At 41.2% G+C, this 27,738-nt stretch overlaps 1 pseudogene; it reads right to left on the minus strand.

Moving 5' to 3' along the window:
- Nucleotides 1-214: 214 nt before the first annotated feature.
- LOC136963508 (myosin-7-like) lies at nt 215-9,525 on the minus strand (annotated as a pseudogene).
- Nucleotides 9,526-27,738: the final 18,213 nt, after the last annotated feature.

Below are 27,738 nucleotides of genomic sequence, written 5' to 3' on the forward strand. Positions count from 1 at the left end.
AAACGAGAGAAAGAGAGAGGTGGGTGTGTGTGTACAAATTATCCCCAAAAATCAAGAGGGTCAGCGATTTACCAGTAATAATTACTGCATCCAAATGAAAAACGGGGAGAAGATTAATAGGACGTGGCTTATCTACAGTGAATCAGGGGACTGTGTTATGTGCTTTTGTTGTCGACTTTTTGGAGAGGGGAACACACATTTAAGTTCAGATGGTTTAAACAACTGGAGAAACCTCGGAGCTCACCTGAAACAGCATGAGAGGTCTGCTGAACATGTGTCTCATATGGAGTCCTGGCAGACACTTACCACCCTTATCAGCTGAACCAAAATCTAATGAAGGCAGAAATTGAGAGATGGAGAAATATTTTTTAAAGATTGCTTGCCATAATTACCCATCTAGCTGACCGAAATCTTGCTTTTCGTGGGCATACAGAGAAATTATATGAGCATGGCAATGGAAGCTTCCTAGGACAAGTACAACTGAAGGCATAATTTGACCATGTCCTGAAAGAACATTTAAGAAGAAAGAGCAGGAGAAGAACAGAAAAAGGAGAGAAAGAGAAAGAAAGACAGGGGAGAGAGAGTAAAAACAGGCATAGGGAGGAAGAGAGTATGGGACAGAGACAAAAGCAGATGGAACACTCAGCACTCTAAAACACTTTTTACACATCATTCATTCCCATTACTAATACACAGTTATGTCAACAAACATGAACGGGGAACACTTTCATAACCAATAACTATGAGAGATGCATGTACAGATATAAGCCTTGCAAAGGAGAAGCGCTTGTAAGCCAGTCCAGGCCGCTGGTCTCAAGAGTGACATGTTACATCCTTAGGACAGTAGCAAGACAAAAGAACACAAGCAACGTGATAGACAAGCATATTAAAACTCAAGTTATGGTAGATCAATTCTGTGTGTGACAAACTTATCCTCACAAACTGATGGATGGTAAACCTCTAGCTGTGGATGAAGTAGATGTCACAACTTCTGGCACTGCTGGTGAACCTGAACAAACAGAGAACAAGTATATTGAAATATTTAAAATAAATAAATTTGTATTGATCTGAAACTGACCGATATAAGTATGGACATTTTCCTTTAATTAAATCACTCAGCTGGGTCACATTGTGCATTTTGCTGCGCTGCCATACTCGGTGAATGGCAGTGGTATCCGGAGCTTACGATTCAACGATCATCGATCTCTCTCGGCGGGAAAATTGGCCAGGCGTCAGACAAACCGCAGCCGGACCTGTCTGCCGAGCGCAGCGGGCGACATTGACCTAAATTAAAATCGATGGGGTCGAAACGACGGCAGACAAATGAAAACGATGCGTATCACAAACCTCGTCTCATCCACTTTATTTTAGTCCAACCAACCACGGCCTTTACGATTCGACGATCGTCGATCCCTCTCGGCTGTGGGAGAATTGTCAGGGGGAAACCGCAGCCGGACCCGTCTGCCGAGCGGCATGGCAGTCGTTGGATGGAATGAGACGGGCCACATTGACCTAGATTAAAATCGATTGGGTCGGAACGACGGCAGACAAATGAAATCGATGCGTATCACAAACCTCGTCTCATCCACTTTATTTTAGTCCAACCAACCACGGCCTTTACGATTCGACGATCGTCGATCCCTCTCAGTGGCAGGAGAATTGGTTAGGCTTCACCACAGTCGACTGGGATCGCGGGCCTCGGAATGCGACAAAGCGTTGTTGGACTAAATCAAAATGGATAAAAAATACATTTGACCTTCAGCTGCAGTTTGTCCACCATGTCTTGCAGACGGTTCAAGTTCTTACGGTCCTCTTCAGTCTGGACCATGACAAAATGGAAACAGAATCATGTTCCATCTTGTTTCTCAATCTCTGCGCTCTAATGAAAGGAAATTTTACAGGTAACAGCAAGAACTGCTGTATACCTGGTAGGTGAGCTCCTTGATGCGTCTCTCATATTTACGGACTCCTTTCACTGAATCACTGCTCTTCCTCTGCTCCAACTCCACCTCTGTCTCCAGCTCCCTCACCTGGAGGAAAAGGATACCAAGTTGTTGACAGCTGTGAACCTGTTTTCCCTCAGGATCACATTTCATAATCTTAAATCATTTGTTGGAAGGATGGAATAAGGTACCATAAGGTATCAACCAGCCTCAGACACTCACCCTGGCCTCCAGCTTCTGGACCTGCTTCTTGCCACCCTTCATGGCAATTTGCTCAGCTTCATCCAGACGGTGCTGCAGGTCCTTGATGGTCTGCTCCATGTTCTTCTTCGCTCCAGGTGAGCACTGGTGTCCTGCTCCTTCTTCAGCTCCTCTGCCATCATGGCAGCATCAGTGATGGCCTTCTTGGCTTTCTCCTCAGCATTCCTGCACTCCTGCACTGCCTCCTCCACTTCATTCTGAAGCTGGGAAGTGTCACCCTCTAGCTTCTTCTTCTGGTTCAGCAGACTGGTGTTCTAGACATGTAACAGTACAGAATTATTATAGCTCAATCAATATATTTTCAACATACCTTTGACATTTATTTTATTTTGAAAGAAAGAAAGTGTTTGTGGTACGTATTTTTGTTTAGAATGCAATAACCTGTTTTAACTGGTGTACTCCATCAACATGTTACCTGAGAGTGTAGCAGCTGAACCCTCTCACTGACATCCAGCAGTTCCTGCTCAGCCAGTTTGCGACCTCTCTCAGTCTGCTCCACCATGGACCTCAGCTCATCCAGTTCAGCCTGCAGCAGATTGTCAAGTCTCTCCACAATGGCAATGTTCTCCTTCAGATCATCATTGCTACGAAGAGCATCATCCAGCTGCAGTTGGGAGTCCTGTCGGGAAATAGAATATTTTGGTCATGTACTTTGGTGTATTATGCGTATTTAATGAATATGCAATTGTAGTATTGACATGGTATTATTTGAACTTCAAATTTGTTCTAAATGATGATAAATATGCATATGCAGATATATATATCTTGGATTAACCATTTTAATGTTTAAAATAATAATACATAATGTAACCTTCAAATGTGCATGGAGGCCCTTGAGTTGCTTCTGGGCCTCTGCTGCCTGCCTGTTGGCCTAGCTGAGCTGGATCTCCATCTCTTTGAGGTCTCCCTCCATCTTCTTCTTCAGGCTGAGAGCCTCGTTCCTGCTGCGAGTCTCAGACTCCAGGGAACTTTGCAGGATATCCAACACTCTCTGCTGGTTTCTCTTGGCCATTTCCATCTCCTCCTCCTTCTCCACCAGTTTGCGCTCAATGTCAGCTTTTACCTGGTTGAACTCCATCTGAGCTCTGAGAATCTTGCCTTACTCGTGCTCCAGGGAGCCCTACAAGATCACAGCCCATAAATGTGTGTCCAGCAAATGCTTCTGGGAGTACTTTTTCTCTTTTCAATAATATTTTTTGTCTCACCTCAGCTTCCTCCAGAGCAGTCTGGATCTCAGCCTTCTCCTGCTCCAGCTGTTTACGAACCTTCTCCAACTCATGGACAGTCTTTCCACCCTCACCAAGTTGCTCAGTCAGGTCAGAAATGTCCTCTGTTGACAGGAACTCATTCAGTTTATGACAATGTCCTATGTTGATTGACAATGTAAAGATTTATGCCAAGTTTGTTCATATTCAGACCTTGGAGGTTCTTGTTCTCCCTCTTCATGGTCTCCAGATGATCCAGAGACTCTTCATAGGAGTTCTTCAGTTTGAACAGCTCAGTGCTGAGGGATCTGGCCTCCTTCTGGGCGCTTTCCAGCTCAATCTGGGACTCCTCATACTTCTGCTTCCACTCTGCCTGGACCTGGAGGTGACACAAGCAGCATTAAGGAATGGTGCTCAGTATTTCTACCCAGATTCTCTTGAAGATCCGTCACTGTACCTTGTCAAGGTTTCTTTGCTTCTTGTCCAGCACAGCAGCATTGGATCTCTCCACATCCACCATGAGATCTTCAATCTCATTCTGGAGTCTGTGTTTAGTCTTATCCAGGGAGGAACATTTAGCATTGACAGCTTCCACAGCCTCTTCTGCTTCTTGCAGACGCTGAGCCAGCTTCTTCCTGTTTGACAGAAAATAAACTTTGTCTAATCCTAGCACAATCATTATGACTGTATTGTGGTACATTGTCCTTTCTGAAGTGAAACACTGTTTGGTTGTGAGGATCTCCTTACTTGGCCTCTTCCAGCTCCTCGGTCCTCTGGATGGCATCAGTTTCATACTTGTTTCTCCACTGAGCCACCTCAAGAGTTAGCCTTGGACATGCTGCGTTGCAGCTCAGCCTTGGCCTCCTGTTCCTCCTCCCTCAGCAGCTCTGAGTCATGGCGAGCAGACTGCACTGCATGGGCTAGACTAGAGCATTCTTTGCCAGGAAAAAGGTAGACATAATATTGATGCTGGACCATGATTATTTCTGCAAAGATGATAATGCAGTTACTGTCCATACCTTGACTTCCTCCTCCAGTTGTCTTTTGAGATCCTCAATCTGCTGAACATTAGACTGTTTTCCTCTGGTAAGTTGGGAAACCAGGAAGTCAATCTCCTCCAGTTGCCTGGTAAGTTCCCCTGTTAATACAAATATAATTTCTGTTGTGCGTTTTTGGACACTTTGAAAGTCCTTTCAGTCTAAATCATATTTTCTCTGTTAAGCTGTGGTATGTATCCATTAGACTTTCATGGCTGCATCTCTCATCTACAGTTTTCTTACCTTTTTCAGTTTGAAGCTTTGCTCTCTGCATGGTAAAATCATTGATGGATCGTTGTCCCTCCTCAGATTTAGTCCTGTATTCAGTCATCTGGTCTTCAAGGGTTCTGCACGTTTTCTCCAAGTTTGTCTGTTTAAAGAGGTATTTAATTGGACATCCGTATATGCAGTAGGCTACTTACATACACCTGTTACTAATTCCTAACTTCTCAAATTAGGATCACTCACTTTGGACTTGACGGTCTGCTCCATGTTGGAGACCACATCGTCCAGCTCCAGCCTGAGCTCCCTCTTCTCCTTCTCCAGCTTCACTCTCTGAAGATTGTCAATCTGCTCCCCCAGGTCGGCCACACTGTCTGCATTCTTCTTCCTCAGAGTGGCAGCTGTAGCCTCATGCTGCAGAGCAGCCTCTTCAAGGTCTCTGCGCACCTTCTGGAACTCTGCCTATCTCTTCTTGTTCATCTTAATCTGGGCACCAGTGGCTCCACCAGCCTCCTCCAGCCTCTCACTGATCTCCTCCAACTCTCGGGCCAAGTCTGCCCTCTGCTTCTCAACCTTGGCACGGGCAGCTCTCTCAGCCTCCAGCTCCTCAATACAGGCCTACAATGTAAGGATTTTTGATGAGATCAGAGTTCAAACAGCTGGTATCCTACAAGGCAGCTTTAATCATACAGTGCTACTGACTAACCTGCAGCTCTTTCAGTTTCTTCTGAAGCTGGGCACTCATGGCCTGCTCATCTTCAATCTTGCTGCTGAGTTGACTTATCTCAAAGTCCGTCCTGTGGAAATTATACACATTATAACCCTTTCTCTAAAAGTAAGCATTGTAGTGATACAGTTCTTTGGGTTATAATCTCACTTCTTCAGTTTCTCCTCCATCTGCTGTTTGTCATTCTCCAGGTCCATTAGGCTCTCCTGGGTCAACGTCAGGTCTCCCTCCAGCTTCCTCTTGGCTCTCTCAAGGTCCATTCTTACCTTCTTCTCTCTTGCTCCTGGGAACCTTCAAGCTGGTTGATCATACAGGTGGAATATCATGACGAAAACCATACACCTTAGTTCGACTTGTAACTTACAGTAACACTTGATAACTGATGGTGGGAGTCAGGTGGCTGAGCAGTGAGGGTATTGGGCTAGTAATCTGAAGGTTGCCAGTTCGATTCCCGGCCGTGCAAAATGACGTTGTGTCCTTGGGCAAGGCACTTCACCCTACTTGCCTCAGGGGGAATGTCCCTGTACTTACTGTAAGTCGCTCTGGATAAGAACGTCTGCTAAATGACTAAATGTAACTGATGGGTCAGAATGACCCGAAGATAACACAAGGGTTAAAGTAACACTTGATGACTTGATACTCAGTTTGATACTCACATCATCAACCTGCTGTTCCAACTTGGTTTTAGCCTTGGTCAGAGTTGACTTTCTCTTCCTCACTCTGGACGACGAAGGTCGTCCAGTGTTTGCTGGTGAGCCTCCTGGAGAGCTTTCTTCTCGTTGGTCAACTTGGCGATGATTTCATCCAGAGCTGCCATCTCCTCAGTCAGGTTTTTAACCTGAAGATATATAGTGTAGGTATATTTTGTTCTCACTTTTACTTTGATCTCATTCACAAGTCAAGTTGGTCTTTACCTTGTTCTCCGTGGCATGCTTCTCCTTCTCCACTTTGTCCAGAGTGAGTTCTGTCTTTCTTGAGTTCTGAACACTCATCCTCCAGCTTCCTCTTCTTAGCAGTAAGCTCTGCATTCATCTCCTCCTCATCCTCCAGTCTTTCAGTCAGCAACTTGGATTTGGCCTCAAGCTGGATCTTGCTCTTGATCAATCCCTCACACCTCTCCTCAGCATTTCCCAGACTGTCTTGTTCCTGTGAGAGGATCAAATAATTACAACTTGCAATGAAAGACACCAGTTATATTATTATAAAAGTTTGTTGTGACTTTCACTTACAGTTTGGAGGTGGAGGTCGTTCTTCTCTTGGAGAAGGGAGACCATTTTCTCTTCCAGCTCTTTCCTACGGGCTTCCGATTTAGCATAAGCTTCTTTAAGTTTTATAAACTCTTCCTTCATGTTGGCCATCTCTTTCTCAGTCTCGGTTGACTTCAACAGAGGTTTGATCTTGAAGTACATCTTCATCCAGGGACAATTCTTGACCCCCATGAAGGCACGGATGTTCCGTTGGATCACAAGCAGGGCATCTCTGCAAAGAAGTAATGTCTCTTGAACTTCTCATTTCTAATTTTTAGAATTCAAACTACAGTATGTCAATTTGTACAATACCTGCGCTCTACAATTTTCTGGAACTCATTTCTGGCATTTCTGGCTCATTTCTGACGTGCTCTGGACTGGATCCCTGCGATGATGAGGGTGAGACGGTCGTCTCTCATCTCCTCTAGAACACCCAGCAGACCAGCCTTGAAGAACACCCGATAAAGATACTCAAATTATACGTTTTCATGCTGCTCATTGAAACAGGGCGTTTACGCCAGCCTCTCATTCTCAGTATATTTACCTTAGTGTGTCCTAATCTGTACTGCTCAAGGTCAACGTCCAGACTACCCAGCAGTTTTTCTGCTGCCTTATTGTTGTCCATAAACGCTCCCTCAGGGATAACGTTTGGATTTAGGATGCGATATATGTATCAAATCATAAATGTATAAAACTATTATTGAGTGCATTGATCTGTATACATTTATACGTAAAAGATGAAACATTTATGCAAAAACAGTGTGAGTCTTTAATTTTCTTTTCCACCTTTGTTTGAAGTCACCATACTGAACCCTGTTGGGGAATCCCTTCCTGCAGATTCTGATGCCATCCAGCACACCGTTACAGCGCAGCTGGTGCATGACCAGAGGGTTCTCCATGGCTCCAGGAGTCTTGGTCTCGTTGGGGATGAGGCAACGCACAAAGTGGGGGTGAGTAGACTTCAAGTTGGTCATGAGTTTGTTCAGGTTCTCCTGTGAATAGAAACATTTTGAACAATTGTGCTATGTGTTTTTGTATTAGATTTAATCAATAGTAAAAACAAATTCATCATCATCACTGTAACATCTTGAACATCCACACTCAAACTCACCCTGTGCAAAGCAGACACTGTCTGGAAAGAGGAGCCTTTCTTCTTCTTTCCTGCTCCAACCAGGGAGAAATGGGCCTCTGGTCGACCTTTTATAATCCTGGGCTTCTGGAAGTTGGCAGCTTTGCCCAGGTGGTTGTTATACAGCTTAGCCTTGAATGTAGCATCACTGGCTTTGGGGAACATGCACTCCTCTTCAAGGATGGACATGATACCCATGGGCTGGTGACAGAGAAGTTAAAAGTAACAATTAGAAATGTTGCATCCTGTCATTTCATTTAATCTGCCTTCACAAGACAACTTTGATGTGATTAATTTTGGACATAACAAAAAACATCACACAGACCAACCTTTTCAATGAGTTCAATGCAGGCTGCCAAGTCCATGCCAAAGTCAATGAACTCCCAAACAATTCCTCCTTTCAGTAACACTTTAGATGAGCTCACGCAATTCATAATTTATTAAACAATTTGTTACCTATTAGTTAACGGTTTGTTCACCATTAGTTATTTATTGTTTATACAAAATGTATCATTAGTAAAGCATTTGTTCACACAGTTAGGGTTTAGGTTTAGGGTTAAGTGTTTAGGGTTAGGGTTATGCTTTACTGACACAGCGCTCACTGCGTGTGCTATGTCGGGTCGTGTGGCCATCGCAGCATACAGTAGGCTACCCACCATAGACTGGTACGTACTTGGATTCACAGGCTTGCTGACACCGTAATTTTTTGTCAGCCTTACGTTTGCATCAGCTGGAGTTGTAACGGGCTTTGCATCATGCATATCATACTTTTGAAGAATGGCTTCGATGTAATGATGAAGGAACACAGTTATTTTCTTTGTCTTGGATGACCGAGACTCCCAAGATGTAGGACAGTTCTCTCATGTCCTTCATCTTGAAACGCTTCCTAAGAGCGTGTTTCAGCTCCTCCATGCTTTCCATCGATTCAGTTATCAGGATCAAATCATCTACATACACAGCTAATATCTCCAGCTCCTGTCGAAATCTCACAAACACACACGGGTCTGATGTGCTCTGTATAAAACCAATGTCCTTCATGAACCCTGTGAAGGTTTTGCTCCAGCAGCGAGGGGACTGCTTCAGTCCGTATATTGACCTCTTCAGTTTGCACACCAAACCTTCCTCCCCTGGTCTGATGTATCCCTCTGGCTGCTCCGTGTAGATCTCCTCATCCAGGTGTCCGTTCAGAAATGCGGTCACCACATCCATCTGATGCACATGCATGTTGTTCTGGACCGCAAAGGACAGCAATGTACGAACTGAGCTAAAGCGTACCACAGGTGAATACGTTTCATCGTAGTCAGCACCATACATCTGTGAGTAACCCTTAGCGACGAGTCGGCACTTGTACCTCTCCACTCTTCCATCACTATGATGCTTGGTCTTAAACACCCATCTTGATCCTATGGCCTTCCGATCCCTGGGTAATTCCACTAAATTATTTTCCAGCAATGATCCATATTCCAGGTCGGCCGCCTCCTGCCATTCTTTTGCGTCAGGACTCATCATTGCCTCTTTAAGTGTGCTTGGTTCAGCAACGCAACAAACACCAGGTCGGCAAACTCGTCAATGCCGCATCTCCTAGGTGGTCTTCTGGTCCTGCTACCCACCCTAGCAGTTCCTGGTGTTCTCTCCTTGGGCTTCGTGAGAACTCCGTTCCCCGAACAGGAAACGTCCACTTCTGGTGGTTTCAGGTCGCCTTCTCCGGCAGCTTCGCTGAAGGTAGAGTCGGCTGGTGTTCTTTCAGATTTCATGATGGCTTTGTCCTCCGAACAAATGTCCACTTCTTGTTTTAAGCCAAAATCGGACTCATTAAAGATCACATCCCGACGAATTAGTATCCTATTTTTTTCTTCGTCATACAAGCGATAGCCCTTGGCATTGGCATATCCCACAAAACAAATTTTCACTGCTTTCTTGTCCAGTTTCCTTCTGTCTGTTTCTGGGACATGTGCATAAGCTACGCACCCAAACACCTTCATGTGACTTTTACATTTGGCTGTTTGTCGCACCATCTCTGATAGGGAGTCACTCGTTTCAGAACAGATGTACGTATGTAAGCTGCAGTCGCTACAGCCTCTGCCCAGTACTGCTTTGTTAACTTGGCGTGAGAGAGCATGTTCCTCGCTGCTTCGACCAATGTCCTATTTTTCCATTCTGCCACCCCATTTCTGCCACCCCATTCAGTCTTGCCATCTTCTGTCCGCACTCGTTCGATAATGTCCTCTAGAACTCCTTGAATTTGCAAAGGACTTCACTCTTCTGTCTCATAAAATACACCTTGCAACACCTGGAATAGTCGTCAATAAAAGTCACAAAGTACTTTGATCTGCCTATGGATTCAGTCTGCATGGGACCACAGACCAACTGCAGTCTACGTTTGGAACGGATTCCTCCCACTGGCTTATGCGGCTTCCTAGACAGCTTGCCTTTAACGCATGCTTCACAGAAGGGTAAGTCTTTCTCTGCAGGGAAGTCCACTCCATTTACCATTTCCTTAAGTTCTTTAAACCTTAGTGGGGTGGCCCAGTCGCTGGTGCCACAAGCTGGCTGCTATTGATGCACTTGGCGCACAGTGACAGGCGGGCGAACTCCCCTCGACATCCAGTTGATACAAGCCATCAGATCTTTGTGTTCCCATTCCTCTAAGATTCCCACTTTTATCACGGATGTAACAGCGAGACTTGTTGAACTTCACAGTATTTCCTTTTTCGACAGCAGCTCCCACTGAGAAGAGATTCCCGGATAACTTGGGAACATACAGCACGTTGAACATTGTGACGTTCTTCACATCACTGATATTTAATGTCATTCTCATCATTTAACAGAGTTCAAACAGCTGGTATCCTACTTCATTTAACATTACCAAGTCCTAGAGCGTCAACCACTCTGCCATCTCCAAGTTTCACAGACTGTGCATTTGGGAATCGCCTGTAGTCTTGGAGGACTTCTCCGTGACATGTCATGTGCTTTGAGGCACCAGAGTCAATTAACCACGCAACCTGCTGAGTCCTCTTAGCCTGATTCGCCTCTCTGGCGACGAAGGCACTCTCAGACGCGTCTTCATCATGGTCACATGTTACATTTTTGACTTTGTGCGATTTGGTCCATTTGATATTCGATTGATATGTTTGATATGTCCCTCCTTCCCACACTTGTAACATCTCCATGAGCTGGGTCTGTCGGCTCTCGATGACCGGTATTTGGTCTGCATACGGACTTGTGAGGTTGTCAACGCTGACGCGCCTCCGGACGCGGCACCACTGAACATAGTATCACCATCAGCGGACACTCGCTTTTGTTCTTGGTTTATTAATGCTTGCTGTACGAACTGCAGCGTTAGACTGTCCAACTTCGTTTCCAGCGCAGTGACGATTGTAGCGTAGCTTGAGGGCAGACTACCCCAGGAGTGTTACGATCTGGTCCTCTTCAATTACCGCACCTATTGCCCCCAGCTGGTCAGTTAACTCTTTCATTCGCTTTAAAAAGATACCTGCAGTGCCATATTTGTGTCCAAACTTACTTGTTGCATCTGTGCAAAGGTTCAAGTTATTCTCTGACAACAGAGTACTTTGCAGATGTTGTAACGACACCTGTCTTGCTTCCAACACCATATATTTACAAAAAGACTGGCTAGGAAGCCTTCCTATCTTTGACCTGCCAAGCTTCTGCAACACAACTGTCACAACTTCAGATGCTTTGGTGGAACTCACCCCCATAGTTGTGATCAAATCCATGTACATGTAGCCCCTTGCTAGTATTTTATTTCATATTGCATTTGTTTATTGTTTTTCTGTTCATATAAACTAATGCTGTTAAGTTTAATATATTTTATATAATATTTCCGCTGTTAATATTTGGATTTCATTTCATTTCAGCTTACTGATTAGTTTGAACCTTGACCTGATGTCGGGATATATATTGGGAGGAAGGAAACGGAAGAGGAAGAGATGGTGGAGGTCATATCAGAGTTTGTGTGCGTTGAGTTTGATTCGAGGGTTGCAGTCGTGATAAAACTGAAGCTGTAACTAAGTGATTTGAATGTGTTGCCAACTCGATAACACTATCCTGAATTGTAACGGGTGAGTTGTCGGATAGGCATCTCCAGCCGTGCTTACAATTCATAAAAGGACAGCGTCGGACTGGAGAAGGACAGAATTTGGCAGATAGCCAAATTCAAGGAACTTTCCATTCTTACGGACATCCAAAGACCTCAACGAACTCTGGTAAAATTCTCCTGGACACCGTCAACCTGCTCAACTTTCCGACCATCGTCACGCCACGAGGTAGCTGGTTGGACCACGTGTTGCCCACAGACGGCAGCCGCCATCTCGTGCTGTGGACCAACGTACCCGAGCCGAACTCCAGTTGGTATTTGACGGACTGGGTTAATTATTTTCTATTAGTACCTAATAGGATAATTACGGACAGTGATATTGTCCTTTCAATTGTAATGTCTTATATATATATTAAATGTGAAGGCTGTGTTTGTTAAGTTGGATGTAGATGCATTATTTGTATTTGAAATAATAGATTGGGACCTTATAAAATAACGGCTTATAATTTCATTCATTCCTTTTGGAAATATTAGTTTCAAAGAACTCAGAGCGCCCTAGTATTTTGTTAACTTAAGTTATGCCTGAAAACGAGGCTCAAGGGGCGCTACATACACCTCCCTAACAACATCTGAATACCTACCATGCTCAAAAGTGGGGACCTGCCCTTGTATAAACCTGTCTAGTTCCTCCTGTGCGGCAGCATGTTCCAATTTCCAAAACTTGCTCATTTAAACTCTGAACCTGCTCTACTAAACTAGACGCTCTACCACTTACCTGATTTTTCTTTTTAAATAATTAGAACGCAGTCTCCCTCCTTTTCTCAATTTTCATTTGTGCTAGTCCCTGACTCAGACCTACTAACCTTTCTTCTAACTCTTCCTTGGCCACTTCCAACACACTGTTCTGAAGCCTAAGGCTCTGAGCCTCCTGCTCTTTCAGTGCTAGCCTATCTTCCCTCCTCTTCAACTTCTTCTTAACCAGGGATCTGGAGCTATGGTTATCTGAGAACCTCTGACTACACTTGTCTAGCTTACACTGCAAGCTGCTGATCTTAACCTCAGCCTCATACAGCTTCAAACCTCTCTCTTTCCTATCATTGTCTATCCTATCTTTCTCTCAAAGTCTCAAAGTCCTGCACTAATTGATCCCTTTCCTTCAGTTCCCTTTCTAAATCCACAACAACCTTGTCTACGTCCCTGACACATTCCAGTTCGATACTAGCTACTAGCTCCTGGCTCTCAGCCTGTGTACATTGACCAAAATTAACTGATTTCTCTTCAAAAGCGACCCTTTCTCTATGTACAAATCTACGATTCCTTGACAACGATCTCTTGATATATGTACTTACCCACCTCTCAAGGGCCCTGCGATCATCTACATTTAAAACAAAGTTGTAACACAAAATGTCAACTACACTTTGAATCACTGTACCTACATCCATCAAAGATACAAACCTATGAATCTCAAACAAGACCCTATTGGTCAACAACTTGATATCAGTCTTATCTTTCTCTCCTGATAAATTATGCAACTCTACACCTAATCTCTCACATTCCCTGAACACCATACTACCTTCACTCTTTGTCTCTTTGCTGCAGCTCATGTTCTCTTGCTTGTCGTCTGTCAGTAATGAATTATTAGATTTGAACTAATAAGGTGAATCAGGTGGCTGAGCGGTTAGGGAAGCGGGCTAGTAATCAGAAGGTTGCCAGTTCGATTCCCGGCCGTGCCAAATTACGTTGTGTCCTTGGGCAAGGCACTTCACCCTACTTGCCTCGGGGGGTATGTCCCTGTACTTACTGTAAGTCGCTCTGGATAAGAGCGTCTGCTAAATGACTAAATGTAAATGTAATAACTCCTCACTGACAGGGGGGGAGGGGTGGACAGTAACAATTGATTGGCTTAATCTTTGTATGAGTTACAATGTGTTGCTGGAGTGTTTGTGTGTGTTGCTGGGGGGGAGGGTGCTTAGCTGAATATAATTGGTGTGTTTACTCTGATTAATACCCAACAAGATCATATCCCCTCACACTCACTTGTGCCCCTCCCCCCTGTCACTGTGGTAAATTGTAACATGTTCCCACTGTTTTATGATAGACCAATAGTAAGCAGTTATTCGTCCCTTTAAAAAAAAATAGAAAGGGGTTTAAATATAAGTGCATCTGTCTCTAGACTTTACTTACCAACTATTATGGAAAACGAACTCCAACTCCTTCAAAAGCCACGCGTGTGGATAATCGGCAGCTCGCTGATTTACTGGCTTGAACGCCACCTGACCGCCACACGGCCACGGGACACAGCCACCCTCGGCTTGATGTGCCAGATTGAGTGGATGGGGAAGAGGGGTATGAGATGGGAGCAGCTCCTGCCTCTTCTCCAGAGAACACCGGGTCCAGGTCCCGACGTAACGATCGAGGCGGAAACCTGGCCTCTCAAACGTCGTGTTCTCTGATGATCCAAATGAGGAACGATCTTGGATGGTTACTGCAAAAGTACCCCAGTACCAAGATCATATTTTCTGATATTATCCAGCGACGGGTCTATCGCAACCATGTACCTGGTACCAGTGTGTACGGGATTGAACAGGCCCAAAGGCGTGTGAATGACGGCATAGCCGCCTTTCTGGCTGATAGGGGCATGTCTGGCATCCGAAACAACAACATCCATCATAAGGATGATTGTTATTTTAGGGACGGCGTTCACCTAAATTTCAGGGGAAATGAAATGTTTCTGTTGAACGTCCACTCAGGTCTGAGCAAGATATTGTAAAGACTCCCACCTAAAAGCAACAAAGGCTCTTTTAAGAGCCACCTAAATAACCCCAAAATAAACTTTCACTAATGCGCTCAGTTAAAGTCACGTTGAGCTGATCACTGTCACTCCTTCAAATCCAAATGTCCTCCATTACATTGGCTACATTTGTTGTTAAATCTATGTGATATATAATTGTCTCAATATGTGCTGGTGATTGAATATAATGCAGATCAGTTCACAAAGAACGTCACTAGATGGCGGAGTTGAGGGGAATATAAAAACACGCCTTTTTCCGAGTATGAACATACATTTTTCTTTTATAGCAAACCTTGCAAGATACAAGTATACTCAAAATAGAAATGTTATATGACGCCCAATGTACCAAAAACGTCAAAACGCAACCATGTCATGCCACTTAGGCACTGTAAAACTAAAACAAAGCCAGTATAATCTCAGTCTGTCGTGGGCATTCCAAGCTAGGTAGCTACTGTCAGAATTCAGTAAATCACAGGCACTCCTCGGACTTAAGCTCGATTATTAAAAAAAACCCAGCTGGGAAATGTTAGCGGCTTTCACAGTCCTGTAGAGGAGACCTTCATGAACAGAATGACATCAAATTGAGGCTGTGGCATTGAAGTTCAGGTTAGTAGCCAATGGCTCAAAGTACTCTCAGCCCATTACAGACGTCTTAAAATGGGAAAACCTCTGTGCCACATACGGGATGGTATTCGCACAGGGATTGGCTGTAATTTGAGTGACAGGTTGAGTCACCAATTGAAAAACTCATCTGGGAATTTTGATTTTTGTAAGGGGAGGGCCGAGATTTTACTGTCGCCGTTTGGCTTTCTAATAGTGATGGGCATTCCGGCTCTTTTTCGTGAGCCGGCTCGTATGGCTCAGCTCACCAAAAAGAGCCGGCTCTTTTGGCTCCCGAACGGCTCTTTAAAAAATACATGTTTTAACTATGAATTTGACTATGATGGGTGTGAAAACAATTTGAATTAAATTATGAAATGAAATCATACTCGACCATAACCACATATCTTTAAAAATGCATTGATTTGTCATGGCTCTCCTCCGAGTTTTGACTACTCTCTGACTGTGTGAGTTGGCTCGGCCCTCCCTCATGCAGGATTGACAGGAACAGAATGTGAGGATGATACTCAGCTATATATGTCTATAAAGTCTGGAGAATTTCCACATGCTATGGAAAAATGTGTTTCTAGGTTGAGAGGTTGGATGACTGTAAATGTCCTTCTTCTAAATTCGGATAAAACCGAGGTTCAAATTTTCAGTCCTAAAAAATATAGAAATCATTTTTCCAATCTGACCTTAGACCTGGCGTCAAAGTCTCTCAAAGCCAGCTAGTAAAAAATTTAGGAGTCACAATGGACCCAGACCTTTCGTTTGAGTACCATATTAAGCAAATTACCAGAACTGCATTTTTCCATCTACGTAATATTGCCAAAATACGAAAATTTCTCTCAAAGGATGATGCCGAAAAACTAATACATGCATTTGTTACGTCCCGATTGGACTATTGCAATGTGTTGTTCTCTGGCCTCCCAATTACCCACCTAAAAAATTACAGCGGGTGCAAAATGCTGCTGCTAGACTATTGACCAGATCAAGAAAGTTTGATCACATAACATCTACTCTTGTCTCTCTACACTGGCTCCCTATCCAAGCCAGAGCTGACTTCAAAGTTCTACTACTAACCTACAAATCTCTGCATGGATTGGCACCACTGTACCTCTCCGGTCTCCTTGCACCCTATTGCCCCGCAAGGACACTTAGATCTCAAGATGCCGGCTAAAAAAACAGCTGGAGGTAGGGCGTTCTCATATAGAGCACCTCTTCTCTGGAACAAATTACCTGTCTCAATTAAGGAGTCTGATACTGTTTCGACATTTAAAATTAGGTTAAAAACGTTATTGTTTAGTCAATTTTACGACTGTTAAAGGTAAGTATGTTACTAGTTGGAGGCAACGGGGGACGGGTTGCTTCCATCCTTATTCTATAAGTATAATTTATTTCATAGTTCTCTTCCCCTGGAACAGATTTCATGTTCCAAATGAGGGGGGCTGTCGCTGTCTTGGTGTGTGGGGTTGCATCAAATTCCCCTTTTTTGCTCTGTTAAATTGCTGCACCAGTCCACACTTGACCGGTGGGGATCTCATTTTATTATGACTATAACTGTTAGCTGCTCCTGGCATTCTCTAATCCCTGCTCTCCTCTCTCTGTCCCCCCCACACACATCCCTTGTGGTGTGGGGGGTTTGAGTTGTCAGCACCTGCCTGGTCGTCGGTCAGCCAACGCTGGACCTGGTCGCGAGTCTCCCGGTCCTGTCCTACATCTATAAAGTTGAACAATGGATTTTGGTGTTTTAAAAACCCATCGACACTGTATGACTATGTTTAGCCTGTGTTCTGCTCCTCTCTCTCACCAACCGTCTCTGGAGGAGGGGATCCCTCTCTGAATTGCTCCTCCCAAGGTTTCTTAAAAAAAAAATTCTCCTGTTGAGTTTTTTGGGAGTTTTTCCTTGTCTTCCTTGAGGGTTTAGGTTGGTTGAGGGGCAGTTCTATGGGCATATGTGAAGCCCTCTGTGACATGCTTGCATGTAAAAAGGGCTATACAAATAAATTTGATTTGATCGTGTGCGCCTTTAAGCCTACAATTATTTTTTTGTTGTTCTTTGAATTAGTCAATTATTTTAAATACAATTAAAATTAGTTATTTCATAATCATTTAGTTAGGCTCTTAGAGCCAGATCGTTCGCGAACGACCCATCACTACTTTCTAAACAGCAATAGAATTGTTTCTCTAAACCGCGTCGCGTACATCATAACAGTGAGCTAAACTGGCTTAAAACTACAGGTATATAATGATAATTGTACCCATTAATTGTTTACTAGTAATATTATCTCATAACTAGAGAGGGTACAATTTCTGGGGAAATTGTAGGGTGTGCTTGCTTGCGTCGGTTGCACAGGGGTCCGTTTTTGAATGACATTTGTACAACTGATATTTATGTATATTTTATATAAAAATGCATACTTATTATTTATAAAGATTACATAGATTTAAAAGCTTTTTTTTGTGCTGCTCATTTACAACTGAAAATACGAGTGAAGTGTAGAATTAAATATGATGTCTTCTCATTTCCCCTGCAAGAGGCAGCCTCTTACCTGAATTAAAACGAATAAATTTGGCAGACCGTGTAAAAATGGACCTAATCTCTATGACTTAAACGTCCTTTTAAGTTTTCCCTTGTCGTGATATTTTCAGGCATTTAGCCTACTCATATTGCATTCATTCATTATTATAATACGGGTGGATGAAATCAAGCATTCTGATTGGTTGAGAGGGAGTTCCGGGGTGTGCATTATTCAGCGATAAAGTACTATGCGCCTTTTTACAATTACCTTAAAAGGGTTCCATATTAGTGCGCACTCAAAAAGTAACTGTACACCTGTTTACGATTAAGCTGAGGAGCGTTCCATATTGGTGCGTTATCAAAATAACGCGACCGTTATTAGTTGTCATTTTAAGCTTGACAGTAATCACATCAACAACATGTTTCATGTTAACTTCGATCTTTTGGGGGGGATGACTTTTGATCAATGGTTAGCCGAAGAGGATGATTCAGGTGGGCTTCATGCTCTTATAGACAAAAAAGAAATTGAGGTGTTTGAAATGTTGCGCAACGAAAGAAACACTGTTTTATGGCGTGAAATTAGTGCCTGGAGAGCGAGCTCTGTAAAAACGATTTGTAACTTGCAAAAAACATTTGTGTCTGTAGAAAATGATTCGTGTACTTGCAAAAAAAAGTATTGTGTCTCCGTAGAAGCAAGATTTGTGTACTTGCAAAAAAGATTTGTAACTTGCAAAAAAGATTTGTGTACTTGTAAAAAAAAGTTTTGTGTCTCCGTAGAAGAAAAAGGTTCGTGTACTTGTAAAAAAAGTTTGGTGTCTCCGTAGAAGAAGGCGGGAACACTGCTCCCAAAACCATCTAAGCCAATCAAATATAGCCATTTCTGTGTCTAGTATCATTGGACATTTTTGTCTGTCTATCACACAAAGAACGTCAGCGAATAAGAACAAAACTAGAATGCTGATGATTTCAATGGCGAGTCATTTGGTAAGTAGTTCAAAATATCCATGGGCATGTATCTTTAATGCAACATTTAAAGATTATTCGGTTAGCACACTCTTAACAGTATAAATTAATGGATAAGAGTCGTAGTAAGTTGAATAGTTTTTTATGTAAATATGTATTCGGATATTTAATTAGACGACCAGTCATTAAACCTAGCATTAGTTGGACAATGTGCAGCTAAATGGCAGGGAACTGCCGCCAAATCACTCAATATACTTAGTGTTTTTCATTCGAAATGAAAGCTGGCAGTAAATAATACACTCTAGAGTGAAAGATCCATATATTTTTTATTTATGCGCTTAACTTTCCCAGCCAACATTTGAGATCTATCCAGCGTGTCCAGCTCATGTTTAGTTTAGCATGGCGAATACACCAACATTAAAAAACATGTAAAGTTGTGAAAGCTTAGTATGATGCTTACCGGCTGCAATTTAGCTGCACATTGTCCAACTAATGCTAGGTTTAATGACTGGTCGTCTAATTAAATATCCGTATACATATTTACATTAAAAAACTATTCAACTTACTACGACTCTTATCCATTAATTTATACTGTTAAGAGTGTGCTAACCAATCTTTAAATGTTGCATTAAAGGTACATGCCCTTGGATATTTTGAACTACTTACCAAATGACTCGCCATTGAAATCATCAGCATTCTAGTTTTGTTCTTATTCTCTGACGTTCTTTGTGTGATAGACAGACGAAAATGTCCAATGATACTAGACACAGAAATGGCTATATTTCATTGACTTAGATGGTTTTCTTTCTTTTTCTTCTACGGAGACACAAAACTTTTTTTTACAAGTACACGAATCTTTTTCTTCTACGGAGACACAAAACTTTTTTTTACAAGTACACAAATCATTTTCTACAGAGACACAAATCCTTTTTGCAAGTTACAAATCGTTTTTACAGAGCTCGCTCTCCTGGCACTAATTTCACGCCATACTGTTCGCCCTTATTCTATTGAGTAACTCGTAACTATAGTATAGCCTATACCCAGTGCCTACATTTGAATGATTTAGAATTTAGTGTGAAGTCCGTATGCGTTACACGCTAGTTTGCCCTTAGCTGACTACGTACTCCGGTGAGAGAGTAGCCACAACCCTTCAGGTGTAGTAGAAACAGGTTTATCGATGTTTAACCTCCAGCAGGTTAACCGAGTGCATTTGGTGCTTGCAGTAGAATAAACATACATTCCAAGAAGTATTTGTACATGTTTGTGTGGTTTCTGTAGAATAAACGAAATACAGAATATGACATACATATACATAATTACATATCAATTATGAATATATAAAACCAACTGAAATAATAATATATTAATACCTGCACTCAGTGTATCAGTAACACCGTAATCACAATGCTGTTACGCTAACTCTAAGCTACCAGCGATATCAAAACAATTGGATATCCAGATCAGCGTCGGAGACAGGCTAGAACAAATCGATACAACGTATGCGATAAATGACTAGTTATAACAGCTAGTGCTAGTAAACATCAACATGAGGAGAGTAATGCTAGCAATAACATGAAACCATATACTTACATTGGCAGTAACGCACACGGCAACACAACATTAACTTTATGCTAGCATGATATATTGAAAGCACGTCCACTCGTATTAGCAGCTGGTATAAAAAGGAAATGGAAAGTTTGTGCGCGTGCGCAACACCTCAGCCCTAACAGTGACATGAGCTCACAGTCCAGAATGGAGTTTTCCACATTTAGGCTTAATGTTTAAATTAAATATTTTTTTATTGAAAGTGTCCCATTGTCATTGTTGTTATTTTAAAGGCAACTTTTATAAAATGAGCATTGAGAATGAATGAGATGGTGCGAGATCTAGCTAGGCTAACAAACGTGAAGTTCACAATGCTGTTTGTCCGTTGCATAGCAACAGCCACACGTACGGGACTATTTTCTCTCGGCTACTTAAATGGATACACAACGTTTGTTGGCTAAAACTATTTTGTGCTGAAAGACAGCTTACTATTTATTTAATATTTATAATTTCACTGGTAACCGTATTATAAAAGCAATAAGGTACGAGAGGCAGTACATTATCGTCAATAAAGTACGTGTTCCAGGGTGTTGTTAGGCCCGACGCTTAAATAAAGAATCCCCTTTGAAGATTATTCTACTACGTTACCGGCAGTAGAAGATGGAATCGCGATTCAAACAGTACCATCTGCTAACTGAAAATATGCCCCCAAAAACGTAAATAAGCTTGACATTTATTTAGTGGAAAATTGCTCATTCATAAAAAGCTCACTGGTAGCGATCATTGTCAGTAACAACACAAAATGCGATATAGGCCTGTGTGGAGAAGCTGCCCCGGTAAATTGTACTACTACAGTACACTAGACTACTGCTGTGTTCGTCTTGGTAGCGATTGCGTTGGTTGAATTGGATTTAACGTTCCGTTGTACGGTTTAGGCTGAAATTAATTATTTTCATGAACAGATTGACAAAGTTTAGGCTGTGGCAATGAAGTTCAGGTTAGTAGTCAGATAGTTTCACCTATTGAAAGACTTGATTTAAGTAAGGGGAGTGCCGAACATGTTCTGTCGCCGTTTGACTTCCTAAACAGCTGTGTAAATTAGATGTTTTAGTAGTGTCTCGCGTAGGCTACAGTGTTGCGGTGAGAAACACTGGTTTGAAACCACAGGGAATTATAATTTCACCAAAAATCGTTTACTTGTAATGTAATGTCATAATAAATCCTACAACAAAAATGTATTTGTGAGGAATGTTTATTTTAACGATTGAAAACAGATGCATCATAGACCACTGTAGTATGTGTTGCCAGGGCAACAGAGGCTAATGCTTCCGTGAAATAGTAGACTACCGTTTCCGAAAGTAGATGTGGGCCTACTTCCTTAATAATATCACCGAAGTGAAGTTAGTTTCATATTCGACATTCTTCTCACATTCAGCAGACGCTACTATGCAGCGTCGAGTTAGGGACCGGGTGAAAATTACCCATACAATTTTGAAAAATTATGACTTTTATAATGATTTTATGACTATAAAACCTCAAACAAACAGCAGAGTATTCCAACAATGTCTGGTATACTTCCACAGCCTTTACTTTTTCAATAATGTTTTTAAAAGAATGATAGAAAATCGCTAATCTCTGAAAATAGCATGAAATCTTCACTAATCTCAATATCCTTTTCAAATTTGTGTCAATAAATCTCAAATATACACCAGATTATTCTAATAATGTCTGGCCTACTTCCACACCCTTTACTTTTTCAATAAAACTTTTTTTTAAATGATAGAAAATCGCTAATCTCTGAAAATAACATGAAATCCTTGCTAATCTCAATATATTTTTCTAATTTGTGTCAAAAAATCTCAAATATACACCACATTATTCTAATAATGTCTGGCCCACTTCCACACCCTTTATTTTTTCAATTATGTTTTTAAAAGAATGATAGAAAATCGCTAATCTCTGAAAATAGCATAAAATCTTCACTAATCTCAATATCTTTGCCAAAAACTGAAGTCTATATGTGTCAAAAAATCTCAAATATACACCAGATTATTCTAATAATGTCTGGCCTACTTCGACACCCTTTACTTTTTCAATAATGTTTTTAAAAGAATTATATAAAATCGCTAATCTCTGAAAATAGCATAAAATCTTCACTAATCTCAATAACTTTTCCAGATTTGTGTCAAAAAATCTCAAATATACACCATATTATTCTAATAATGTCTGGCCTACTTCCACACCCTTTACTTTTCCAATAACTTTTTGAATAAAATTCCAATTAATCGCTAATCTATGAAAATAGCATGAAATCCACGCTAAACATCATAACTCAAGTCTTTATTACTGTGGTATTAGAAATTTATTAAAACAGACATTATTTTTAGTGCAGGACATTTTCAGACTCTCCGTCTGTTGCAGGCAAGGCATTTCCAGTCTGTTTCTTTTCTTGCGGCGTTGAACTCTCTGTGGGTCATGTCCAAGCACTTTGCATGATAGATTCTATCATTCTTTTAAAAACATAATTGAAAAAGTAAAGGGTGTGGAAGTAGGCCAGACATTATTAAAATAATCTGGTGTATATTTGAGATTTTTTGACACAAATTTGAAAAAGATATTGAGATTAGCAACGATTTCATGCTATTTTCAGAGATTAGCAATTTTCTATCATTATTTTAAAAACATTATTGAAAACGTAAAGGGTGTGGAAGTAGGCCAGACATTATTAGAATAATCTGGTGTATATTTGATATTTTTTGACACAAATTTGAAAAAGATATTGAGATTAGTGAAGATTTCATGCTATTTTCAGAGATTAGCGATTTTCTATCATTCTTTTAAAAACATTATTGAAAAAGTAAAGGCTGTGGAAGTAGGCCAGACATTATTAGAATAATCTGGTGTGTATTTGAGATTTTTTGAAACAAGTTTGAAAAAGATATTGAGATTAGCAAGGATTTCATGCTATTTTCAGAGATTAGCAATTTTCTATCATTTAAAAAAAAGTTTTATTGAAAAAGTAAAGGGGGTGGAAGTAGGCCAGACATTATTAGAATAATCTGGTGTATATTTTAGATTTTTTGACACGTTTGAAAAAGATATTGAGATTAGCGAGGATTTCATGCTATTTTCATAGATTAACGATTAATTGGAATTTTATTCAAAACTTTATTGAAACAATAAAGGGTGTGGAAGTAGGCCAGACATTATTAGAATAATCTGGTGACAGTTTGGTTTTTATATCCATAAAAATATTATAAAAGTATTCTTTTTTTTTTTTTTTGTATGGGTAATTTTCACCCGGTCCCTAACTCGACGCTGCAAAGTAGCGTTTTACATGTACATTTACATTTAGTCATTTAGCAGACGCTCTTATCCAGAGCGACTTACAGTAAGTACAGCCATGCCCAAGGACACAACGTCATCTGGCACGGCCGGGAATCGAACTGGCAACCTTCTGATTGCAAGCCCGCTTCCCTAACCGCTCAGCCACCTGACTCCCTCGGTTACATTTCCGAATGTGAGACGAATGTCGAATATGAAACTAACTTCACATCGCTAATAATATCAGCTAATATTGTACATTTCATTTCACAATTGTGTTTCACATCACAAAGTAAAATGAGTAAATAGTCACCCTGGCCTCTTTGCTTGTGGCGTTTCTGCAGCTGCCTTGCAGTAAAGCTATAGTTAGCCTAGCTATCCCCCAAGTTAACAGATGCGAAACGAATGTTCTGCTACAGGTAGTCACACGTGTTTTCGTGACGTTAGTGACGTAGTGACGTAGTGACGTTAGTAACGTCAGTGACGGTGGCTAGCAAATTAGCCACCGTTAGCTTCACTTTTCGCCACAAAAACTTAACTTAAGCCTAAACCATGCAACAGAACGTAAATCCCAATAGAAGCAACTCAATCGCTACCAAGACGAAACGTTTGACACCTAGGTTGTCTATGTAGTCCAAATATTGACAGAGTTTTAGGGGGGCAAAAAGAATAATAATAACTAGAGAGGGTACAATTTCTGGGGAAATTGTAGGGTGTGCTTGCTTGCGTCGGTTGCACAGGGGTCCGTTTTTGAATGACATTTTTACAACTGATATTTCTGTATATTTTATATAAAAATGCATACTTATTATTTATAAAGATTACATAGATTTGAAAGCATTTTTTTTGCTGCTCATTTACAACTGAAAATACGAGTGAAGTGTAGAATGAAATAGATGTCTTCTCATTTCCCCTGCAAAAGGCAGCCTCATCGTTGAATCAAAACGAATAAATTTGGCAGACCGGTGTAAAAATTGACCTAATCTCTATGACTTAAACGTCATTTTAAGTTTTTCCCTTCTCATGATATTTTCAGGCATTTAGCCTACTCATTGCATTCATTCATTAATAAAGAACCCCCTTTGAAGATTATTCTACGACGTTACCCGGTAGTAGAAGATGGAATCGCGATTCAAACGGTACCATCTGCTAACTGAAAATATGCCCCCCAAAACGTAAATAAGCTTGACATTTATTTAGTGGAAAATCGCTCATTCATAAAAAGCTCACTGGTTGCGATCATTGTCAGTAACAACACAAAATGCGATATAGCCCTGTGTGGAGAAGCTGCCCCGGTAAATTGTACTACTACGGTACAGTAGTAGACTACTGCTGTGTTCGTTTTGGTAGCGATTGCGTTGGTTGAATTGGATTTAACGTTCCGTTGTACGGTTTAGGCTGAAATTAATTATTTTCATAAACAGATTGACAACGTTTAGGCTGTGGCAATGAAGTTCAGGTTAGTAGTTAGATAGACTTTTGATTTAAGTACGGGGAGTGCCGAACATTTTCTGTCGCCGTTTGACTTCCTAAACAGCTGTGTACTGTAGCTAGATGTTTTTGTAGTGTGTCTCGCGTAAGCTACAGCGTTGCAGTGAGCTACACTGGTTTGAAACCACAGGTAATGGTAATTTCACCAACAAATCGTTTACTAATGTCAGAATAAATCCTACAACGAAAATGTATGTGAGGAATGTTTATTTTAATGATTGAAAACAGATACATCATAGACCACTGTAGTATGTGTTGCCCGGGCAACACAGGCTAATGTCATGATGCTAATATTTTAGTGAAATAGTAGACTACTGTTTCCGAAAGTAGATGTACTTCCTTAATAATATCATCTTATATTGTACATTACACATCACAATTGTGTGTCATATCACAAAGTAAAATGAGTAAATATTTATCACCCTGGCCTCTTTGCTTGTGGCGTTTCTGCAGCTGCCTTGCAGTAAAGCTATAGTTAGCCTAGCTATCCCCCAAGATAACAGATGCGAAACAAATGTTCTGCCAAAGGTAGTCACGCGTGTTTTCGTGACGTTAGTGACGTAGTGACGTTAGTAACGTCAGTGACTGTGGCTAGCAAATTATCCACCGTTAGCTTCACTTTTCGCCACAAAAACTTAACTTAAGCCCAAACCATGCAACGGAACGTAAATTCCAATAGAAGCAACTCAATCGCTACCAAGACGAAACTTTTGACACCTACGTTGTCTATGTAGGCCAAATATTGACTGAGTTTTAGGGGGGCAAAAAGAATAAAAATAATAATAATAATATATATGTGAGAGAACAAAGGTTGTGCCCTTGCCGAAGGCAAAGCACACCCAATAATATTATCAGCTGTTAAAACTATAATATTCTTGTTACGACTAGCTAGCCTACTTAGCTGAAAGCTGAACTTGTCAATTTGTAGGCTATTTAAGCTCTTAGCTTTGTTCAGCAGTTCAGCTTACACTGCCTCTTGAAATTCAACAATTTCTTCGATTGCTTCACAACGTTCAAACTTATTTTCCCGCATTGTATTTAAGCACTTACCTTTGTTAGATGATGCAGTTCAGCTTCCACACTGCCTCTTTTGTGTGAATTCATTTCAGCGGGTATCTTCTCATTTCTGTATTTTCAGCAATAAAAATTAAAAAATCATCTTTCAGCATTCCAACGCATTTTCTGCAGGAAATGCAAGTTCTAGTTTTTATTTGTTTTTGTATTGGGTAAAATTGGGTAAACACAACAATGGTTCGTTATGAACATTTGAGTCATGTGACCCGAAGGCAGCACAACGGTTAACCTATGTAAACAATCTATGCTCAAAGTAAAAAAAACATTGGAGACGTTCAAGGTGTTTTCTTATAGAAGGCCGTCAGTTTCAGGTTAAACAAAAATCAGTAGAAAAAAAAATTCAACTGAGCAAATAAGGAAGAACCCACCCCGCATCCACCTCCCTAAATTTGTGTCACTGGAAGCTTCTATTCCCGTTTGGGACACTGTTCGGTGCTCAAACGAGTTATCTCCTGGGCCTTTCTGTATGGAGTTTACATGTTCTCCCCATGCTTACAATGGTTTCGCCCGCTGATAACCCCAATAAAAATATGTAGAAAAGATCTCTCTCCTTTCCTGCCCAAGGACATGAAGTGAGGATTTGGACTTGGCCACCTGGCACTGCTGATGTGTCAGCCCACTTCTCCTGGCTGCCCTGGGAGGAAGGACAGCAGGATGGGATGAAGAGCAGATACAAACTTCTGTTGGTTGCAGCAGCATGTGTCTAAAATCACTTCCAAACAAATCACCAAAGAACCGATTATTTGATGGTAAAACCAAACATAAAAATCTAATGCATCTAAGCATGTTTAGCTGCAGTGTAACTGGTTAAGAGCATCCACTGCTCTCTAAGTGTGGTTTTATGCACACTTGATGTGCAACAGAAGATGGGATGGGACTGGACCATTAACAGTGTATTAAATACCTACTCCTAAGGAGGGATGTTACACATTAAATGTCTGGTACTACAATTCCCTCTGGTTATGTAGCATTTATTACAAATAACTGATCTGGACCAATATGGCAAATATTTGAATCAATCATTAATATTTAGAACACCCCTTGCTGGTAGCAATATCAGCAATATTGCCAAAAACTGAAGCATCATAAAGAATATACATTACATTTGATCTGGCTAACTCCTGTTTCTATACTCTTAAATCACAAATATAATTCATATTTACGTTAAAAATTATATAATCCACTGTATGCATACTTTCAGTTAAAACAGAGGGTACTCAACTCCACACAGTAGACACTAGGGGTGTAACAATATATCGTGGAACAATATATCACAATACAACATTTGACAATATGTTAGTTATGGCAATATTTTTACAATATGACGTCCGTTTGATGCTATTGGTTGAGCTACCAGCACGCGACCTACTCTGCACCTGCGTCATGCTTGCATTCACTGCATTCACAGAAAACGCTTGAACTGAGTTAACTAAATTGTATGTACAACAAAGAAAACTAGAGAGGATACAATTTCTGGGGAAATTGTAGGGTGTGCTTGCTTGCGTCGGTTGCACAGGGGTCTGTATATTTTATATAAAAATGCATCGGGCCTACTTATTATTTATAAAGATTACATAGATTTAAAAGCATCTTTTTTTTGC

Source organism: Osmerus mordax, chromosome 19 (assembly GCF_038355195.1).
Source record: "Osmerus mordax isolate fOsmMor3 chromosome 19, fOsmMor3.pri, whole genome shotgun sequence".
Taxonomy (NCBI): domain Eukaryota; kingdom Metazoa; phylum Chordata; class Actinopteri; order Osmeriformes; family Osmeridae; genus Osmerus; species Osmerus mordax.